The 8,521-nt window shown below is 51.4% G+C and overlaps 1 protein-coding gene across 3 annotated transcripts in view; it reads right to left on the reverse strand.

Annotated features, from left to right (window-relative positions):
* ZHX2 (zinc fingers and homeoboxes 2) overlaps positions 1–8,521 on the reverse strand; it is a 179,631-nt gene that overhangs the window by 95,391 nt on the left and 75,719 nt on the right. For all 3 annotated transcript variants that reach the window (XM_005215362.5, XM_010811955.4, XM_059893207.1), the window contains exon 2: positions 1,228–1,296. The gene's annotated coding sequence lies outside the window, so the exon portion shown is untranslated. The remainder of the gene's footprint in view (positions 1–1,227; positions 1,297–8,521) is intronic.

Here is an 8,521-nt window from a genome sequence, read left to right on the forward strand (position 1 = left end):
TCTTTTCTTTGGTGGTCTTGTGACAGGAGCGAGCTCTCTAGAGCCTCTGATCAGAGTTCCGATCATGCCTGGAGAGTTGCCCACCCTTCACACAGATCAGGTGTTTGGGGCCACACGTGTGATGTGTGGCGAGCTCAGGTACACCTGGCCCATGGACAATCTCATCCAGCAACTTCCAGGCTGTTTTAAAGCAGGACGTGTGTGTGTGCTAAATCACTTCAGTCGTGTCTGACTCTTTTTGACCCCATGGACTGCAGCCTGGCAGGCTCCTCTGTCCATAGGCTTCTCCAGGCAAGAATAGTGGAGTGGGTTGCTGTACCCTCCTCCAGGGAATCTTCCCAACCCAGGGATCAAACCAGTGTCTCCTACATCTCCTAAATTGGCTGGCGGGGTCTTTACCCCTAGCGCCACCTGGAAAGCCCTTAAAGCAGGAGTCTGCCCCATAAAACAGACAGTGCTGAGGGAATGCACGTGTGAGCTTACAAAGTCCCGTCGTTCATTCTCCCTAAACCTTCCCCTCATCCTCCTGCCCCTCCAGGATTCTTTCACGGAACAATTTGTAAAACACTGCCCTGTCAGAACCCCTCCCCACTTCAACATTTCCCATCCTTGCTTCTCCAACCTGTGCTTGGATTCTGCCAACGACAGGGAACTCACTACTTCTAACAGATGTCGATTTTTACCATTGCTGACCTCATTAGGAATTTCTCCTTAGGCTGAGTCACTAGCTGCCCACCTGCCTCTTGCCAGTGACAGCTGTTCAAAGGAGCAAAGGTGGCTTTCTCGCCTCCGTTTACTCATGTCTCCTCGGGGCTATGGTTTACAAACTGGTGTGAACCGCAGAGTTCCCTCTGTGTTCTAAGAATGCGTCCCTAACCCTGGTTACAAGGTTCGTGAGAATGATCCCCAGCCCATGCCCCCCGGAGGGTGAGCCTGAGATGCTGGCATCTGAGCAGACAGAGGTCAGCACAGCCACCTGCGGGCTCCAGTTTGCGTCTGGGGAGGGGTGGGCAGGGACCCAGCCAATTAAGGGACCCACCGTTGGGTTCTCTGCACCACGCTGTTTCCAGGTGCATCTCGACAAAAACAACTTCAGAGGTGCAAAAGTTCAGCTGCCCCCTGGACGGGCTTCGGACCCCGCTTCCCCTGCCCGCCTCCCTTCCATCCCCCTTCCCTTCCTGAAATCCAGTGGAGGCCCCGACCTTCGCCAAACACACGGTCACTCACCAGTTCCCGTGTTGCTTACATCCTGGGAATCTTTTTACTTCGACTCCAGAGCAGTCAGGGCGTCAAGACCTACAGAGAAGAAATAATCAATATTAAAAGCAGGACAAGGTGAATGGGGGTATCAACTCCCATTTCTAGAAGGTCTGAGGCCCTGGGATCCTGGGATGGAGATGGGGAGGAGAAAGGAAATGGTCAAGGCCCAGCCACTCGTTAAACTGACCTCAAGAATCTTGGGGCTTTGTGGTGATGCTGAGAAAAAGAAAAAAAAAAAAAGACCCTCACACTCTTGGGTGAGTCAGCAGCTTTCTGAGAAGCAGGCCTTTTAGGAGAGTGAAACTAAAAGCAAGATGTGCTGGGTGGGGCTGGGGACGCGTCTCCTGAACCCCCACTCCAAGTTGCCTTCAGTCCCTGGTGTCGGTTCCTTGGCAGCAACAGAGGTTCACAGTTGGTGAGGGTGGAGAAGGAAAGCTTTGCCGACAGGCCTCAAGTCCAAAAGATACGGCAGTCCTGGAAACAAAAGCCCTCCATGTGGATTTCCGCCCTGGGAGACTCCTGCTGGGCTGAGCCCTGTGTGCTCTGAAAATTCCTCAGGAGAGCGAAGAAGCGTTCATTCCCAGCGTGGCAAGTCGAGGCCTGAGCTCTAGAGGTTTCTGCAGCCGGCCGAGGCCCACCTGCAGCGCACACGTGCGCGTGGCGAGCCTGCCTATGAGCCGCGGCTGGGACCACGCTTCTCCTCACTCTCCATGCCCTGCCCGCCTTTACAGCCAAGCTTGTTTTTTCTTGTTGCCCTTGGAATTCTGAGGGGAGCAGAGGTTTCTCTATTCACCTCTCCCTGTTCTCAAAGGGGCACCCCTTGGGGAAAAAAAATCTTTATGGCCATACCACTAAGTGCTATCGCTATGGCAGGTACTTCAAACGTGGATCCATATGTCAGAGGTGAAACTGCATCACCTGGGAGCTTGTTGGACCCTAAGCATCAGAGCCTGCTTTTTAACAAGCTCCTCAGGTGATTCCCAGGCACATTAAAGTCTGCAAAGCATGCATTTCTAATCCCCTTCATCAGGGAAGGAAGGAAGGAAGTCAGGAAGTCGTAGCCCATTCGCCAGGGGAAGAGACAGGTTCAAGTAACCACAACTTGGCTATCAGGATTTTAATGATGCTGAGTGGTAAAGCTCATCCAAACCTGAGTTCACGTGATTCCGGAATCAAGTGTTCCTTTCCTCTGTGCTATTCGGGGAAGCAAAATGAGAGGGTGATGGGACAGGCAGGCCTGGCTTGGTGGGAGGGGCCGGGGCAGAGCAGTGGGCCAGGGATCGGCAGATGACTTCAGGCCTGGAGAAGGAGGCTGATGGGTGAGCGCTCAGTGAGGGAGGCATTGGGTGGGGAGGGAGGCCAGGGTCCCCTCCTCCTCACTGTCATCAGAGGCCAGCAACATTTCCCAAAGGTCATCCCAATTTCTGCATTGAATCCCAGTGATTAATTTACTCTGATCCCAGTGTAGCTGGATTTGCCCTCTGCCCTTAGAACTGAGCATCCGGCAGGAGAAGGCACCCCAGGAGGCAAGCTGACCTGAGTAGCCCGGCAGGAAGGACAATACTCTGTAAAGCCCCTTACAGTTTAGAAAGAACTTTCCATCCACTAGGAGCTCATCTGCTCTTTCAAAGGACTCGGGGATGTCACTGGTGCTATTCTGCAGTTGAGGAAACTGAGGCACAGAGAGGTTAAGTGATTTTCCTGAGGTCACACAGCTTTTGGGCAGGATGGGGTTGAGGTCCTCTGAATCCAAGTCCAGAGGTGTGAGCTCAGCTGCTTCTGATGGGGAAAGCGATCACATCATGGGTTTATGGTACCCTAGGGCTTCCCTGATAGCTCAGTTGGTAAAGAATTCGCCTGCAATGCAGGAGACCTTGGTTCAATTCCTGGGTTGGGAAGATCTTCTGGAGAAAAGATAGGCTACCCACTCCACTATTCTTGGGCTTCCCTTGTGGCTCAGCTGGTAAAGAATCCACCTGCAGTGCGGGAGACCTGGGTTCGATCCCTGAGTTGGGAAGATCCCCTAGAGAAGGAAAAGGCTACCCACTGCAATATTCTGGCCTGGAGAATTCCATGGACTATATAGTCCATGGGGTCGCAAAGAGTCAGACACGACAGAATGACTTTCACTTTCATTAGTGCCTAGGGGGCTTCCCTGGTGGCTCAGATAAAGAATTTGGCTGCAATGTAGGGGACCCGGGTTTGATCCTGGGTTGGGGAGATTCCCTGGAGATGGGAATGGCAACCACTCCAGTATTCTTGCCTGGAGAATTCTGTGGACAGAGGAGCCTGGCGGGCTACAGTCCATGGGGTCACAAAGAGTCGGACGTGACTAACACTTTCACTTGGGTTAGTGTGCCCCAACTCCATCTTGCCTTACTCTCTGCTCACAGAATGGCTTTACTGAACAGACTTGTGGACCAAGAAGAAAACAGTCCACAACCCTCAGAGGGTGTGTGACTGGTAGGTTCCTTGATGTAAACTGGCCAGCAGGCATCCTTCCGTTATGTAACGTTTGTTCTGCTGAACGTGCTTCCACAAGGAGGTTCAGTGCACACAAGGCATACAGGCGACTGACGTCAACAAAACCTGGACGTCGCGCTGGTTCATAGGCAAATGTTCCTGGCACGTTAATACTTTGCACCACCAAGTGAGGGTGGCTGGATGCAAGGCACACACCGCTGAGCAGAGCAAGCCACAGGGGTCCGCCCTCCCAGCTCCTCCTTGGGGCTCCGGTGGCCACATGCTCTGTCTGAGGTGCTCGTGTGGCTCGGTTTGCCCTGGTCTTTGTGCAAAGGCTGGGGGCTCAAGAGACCACCCATCCTTGCCACACTCCAGCAGGGCCTGAAAGTGCTCTGCCCCAGGAACTTGGGATGAAGACATCTGCCCACTTCTGCCTCTATACCTAAGCAGCCTCAACCCTTCGCTAGCCCCTTCCATCAAGTCCCCCACCCCGGCCCTGTCTTTTAAAACAATATTGATTGGCCTATAGTCACTCAGGCCCTATAGTTATTGTATTTATTCTAATTCAGAACTTACGCCCTTTGAACTCAACTGGTATCGTCACTTGGACTGTGCTTCATTACAGAGTCATATGAACTGTGAATACTCTGCTTCAGCCCAATTATCCCCCAAATGCTGTGATTTTTGAATTTATCAGAATGCAGGGTTTTATAGGCACACATATAACATTTTAGACCAGAAATGCCTGCATAATAGAAGTTATATTTTAGGTGCTAATATCTGTGTATAACAAACATGTAGTATGTATTTTGTAGTTCAGTTGCTCAGTCGTGAATGACTCTTTGCGACCCCTTGAACTGCAATAGTTTTTAAATATTACCATGTTAAGACCCTGATACTAGGAAAGACTGAAGGCAAAAGGAAAAGGGGGCAGCAGAGAATGAGATAGAGAAGGCAATGGCACCCCACTCCAGTACTCTTGCTGGCAAATCCCATGGACGGAGGAGCCTGGTAGGCTGCAGTCCATGGGGTCGCTAGGAGTCAGACACGACTGAGCCACTTCACTTTCACTTTTCACTTTCATGCATTGGAGAAGGAAATGGCAACCCACTCCAGTGTTCTTGCCTGGAGAGTCCCAGAGATGGCGAAGCCTGGTGAGCTGCTGTCTATGGGGTTGCACAGAGTCGGACATGACTGAAGCGACTTAGCAGCAGCAGCAGCAGCAGCAGAGGATGAAATGGTTAGACGGCATCACCAGCTCAATGGACATGAGTCTGAGCAAATTCCGGGAGATAGTGGAGGACAGGGTAGCCTGGCGCATTGCACTCCATGGGGTCACAAAGAGTTGGACACGACTTAGCGACTGAACAACAACAACAAACCATTATTAAACATTGAATATATTAAATATCTGATGAGCAATCATTTATTGAGGTATCCACACACTGAGTAATCACATATCCTGATTCTATGCTAGGTAGTAGACAGACATAAATAAGATCCAATCCTTACCCTCAGGAAAGCCACAGTATAAAAAAGGAGAAAGATATATAATAGACTGAAGGTGAGGAAGACCAATGTATATAGAGGTGGTATAGGTGGGAGCAGCTAACGGATGCCCTCATTTGTCTCAGGATAAAGACCACACTTCTCACCCCAGGGCCTCTGACCCTGCGAGGTCTGGCCAATGCTCATCACTCTGCCTTCCCCTTGCCCCACTGTGTTACGGGCTCCCGATGCCCAAGCTTTTTGAACCCACTGGATTCCATGCAGCCATGTGGCTACCTTATCTTACACCCTGTCTAGTCAATGCTCTGTCCTCCCACTTCCCCAAATTAACTCTGAATTACCCTGCAGGACCGAGGAAGGTAATGCATACAAAGCATTCAGAATCATGTAAGTGCTAGATATAGTATGCATGTACACAGAACAGTCTGTTAGCTACTATTATTATTGGTGATACTTATTATTATCCCCAACTGACTAGGTGCTTCTTCCTGGGCACAGAGGTGTGGAGTGGGGCTTGGCTGGAGCTGCAAACAGCGAATTCTTCTTGGAGCTGGGGAGTCTCAATGAATCAGTTCCATTTTCCCATTTAGCCTTTTGTTTTTTTTTCCCACTTTTTTTGGACATGCATGTAGGATCTTAGTACCCTGGCCAGGGATCAAACCCGTGCCCCCCTGCAGTGGAGGCACAGGACCATGAATGAAGTCCCTCCCCTTGAACTCAGCACTTGGGCATCACCCACTAGACACCTGATCCTTCCTAACCAGTGTGGGGGCGAGGGCACTGGTCTCGGAAATGACACATCTGAGTCTGGTCTTGGTTCTCTCACACACTTGTGTTGTGATCTGATGCCGAGTTCTGCCCTCCCTGGGACCTTACTTTCCTCACCAGCCAAGTAGAGCTCTGAACAGAACCTGCCTCCTTGCTGCACGGGGGATTCAGTGCCGTGGTGCCCACAGCAGTTCCTGAACGTGGAAATGACGCTCGTGTTGTGAGCAGCAGCATAAATGAAGGAAAAGGCTTTTCACTGTCCTTCAAGCTCTCCCTGTGTACACATTTCCAGTCTTTCTGGCTCAGCACACCTCTCCCCAGGAAATGATCACAAGGCACAAAATCCCAACGAGGAAAAATCTGCCCATAGGATTTTCCCTACAGGTCCCTCCTATCCCCTCCTGGCCTAGTTTAAACCCACTGGATGGCTGGACAACTGCAGGGGAAAAAGAGGAACAGTGCTTTAACCATTCAGAGAAGAAGAAAAACACCCAGGGTTACTCCCTCTCTCTCAGTTTATTCCAGTCCATTTTTTCACTCGGCAAACATTTAGCAGATGAGTAAGAAATTCCGGGTCTAGTAAACAGGTCATGATGTCCTGGGGGGATGGCCTCATATTGAGGAGAGGATGAAGAACCCATGGAGGACAGTACTGGGGATCAGCAGGTTTGGGTTGGGGCTACTGTGCTCACATAAGACAGGAAGGTCAAGTTCAAAGAAGGTGGCAAGTTACAGGCCACTTCCGTGCAGCCATGATTCTGCAGGCCGGCAGTGTGGTCTTAAGTTGCCTGTCTTTGCACCAGGAAATGTTCCACTTTAGAAACCAACAACACCTTTAATTCATAAGAGAGATCAGTGAAGGACGAGCACAGAAGTCACCACTTCCTGAGTGCTTGCTCTGAGCGGCGCACTGAGTGGGTCTTCCATGGCTTCTCTGTCTTCAACACAGCAACTCTGAGGAGCAAGTACTCAATACCCACTTTGCAGACAACAAGTCTGAATCTTAGGGTGATCACACGTATCACCCTGAGAGAAAACATCCAGTGACAGGCTTGAACTCAGGCCTGATTGAACGGTCTTTCTATTCCCCACCACTCCCTAGGTTGCCCCTTAGACTTTGACTCCATGGCTGGAGCTGCTGGCAAACTGGGCCATCTCTTCCACCAAAACCAACCTACTCTTCCACGAAGACCTGATGGCCCTACTCGAGACTATAGAGGAGGCTGAGTTCACAACCTCCCCGGGGTGTGCAGGTGCAACTTGAAGCATCGAACATTGACAAGAACACTGAATGCTACTCTAGAATTGGTCTGTGTTTGTTCCCAAATATTTCTCCTGAAAATTGTCAAATACAATCAACACTCCAAGAAGATGTGCCCAGCACTGGGCAGGGCAGTGTTTGATTTGCTCACTGCTGTCTCTTCAGAGAAGAAACAGGCGATGGCACCCCACTCCAGTACTCTTGCCTGGAAAATCCCATGGACAGAGGAGCCTGGTAGGCTGCAGTCCATGGGATCGCGAAGAGTCGGACACGACTGAGCAACTCGACTTTCACTTTTCACTTTCATGCATTGGAGAAGGAAATGGCAACCCACTCCAGTGTTCTTGCCTGGAGAATCTCAGGGACGGGGGCGCCTGGTGGGCTGCCGTCTATGGGGTCACACAGAGTTGGACATGACTGAAGCGACTTAGCAGCTGTCTCTCCATTCCTTCAGCAATCTTTTTTAAAATATTTACTTGGCTGCACCAGATCTTAGTTGCAGCACCTGAGATCTATCTTTGTGGTACGTGGGCTCCAGAGAGCATGGGCTTAGTTGCCTCCTGACCTGTGGGGTCTCAGTTCCCCAACCAGGGATCGAACCCAAGTCCCCTGCACTGTGAGGCAGATTCTTAACCACTGGACCAACAGCTCTCTATGGGGCACTGGCTTCAGGCCAGCACTGGGGAGATAAAGTGAGCCCAACCCTTGCAGGACTTCCCAGGTGGTGCTAGTGGTAAAGAATCTGCCTGGCAATGCAGGAGACTTAAGAGTCGTGGGTTTGATCCCTGGGTCGGGAAGATCCCCTGGAGAAGAAAATGGCAACCCACTCCAGTATTCTTGCTTGGAGAATCCCACGGACCAAGGAGCCTGGTGGGCTATAGTCCATGGTGTCGCAGAGTCGGATATGACTGAAGCGACTTCGCATGCATGCATGCACCCTTGCAGCTGGGCTGGAGAAGAGACTCCAAAGACGTGACGGGGAAGCACATGCAGTGGTGGCAAGATCACCAGGGAGGCAGATGGAGGGCCTGGGGGAGGGCAGCTGGATCTGAAAGGCAAGCGGCAGCAAACCTGGCCAGGAGAGGAAGGAAGAATCCAGAAAGCTAGAGGGAATGTGTGCAGGGCCGAGGCAGGAGGAGGTGCACTGGACAGCCAGCAATGGAAGCCGGCCAGAGTGGCTAAGGCCGAGCAGGCCAGAGAAAGAACAGGAGCCAGCTCCTCCAGGGACTCGCTGGCCTTTAAGAAGCTGGATCTTTATAC

This window comes from Bos taurus, chromosome 14, assembly GCF_002263795.3.
Source record: "Bos taurus isolate L1 Dominette 01449 registration number 42190680 breed Hereford chromosome 14, ARS-UCD2.0, whole genome shotgun sequence".
In the NCBI taxonomy this organism is placed as follows: domain Eukaryota; kingdom Metazoa; phylum Chordata; class Mammalia; order Artiodactyla; family Bovidae; genus Bos; species Bos taurus.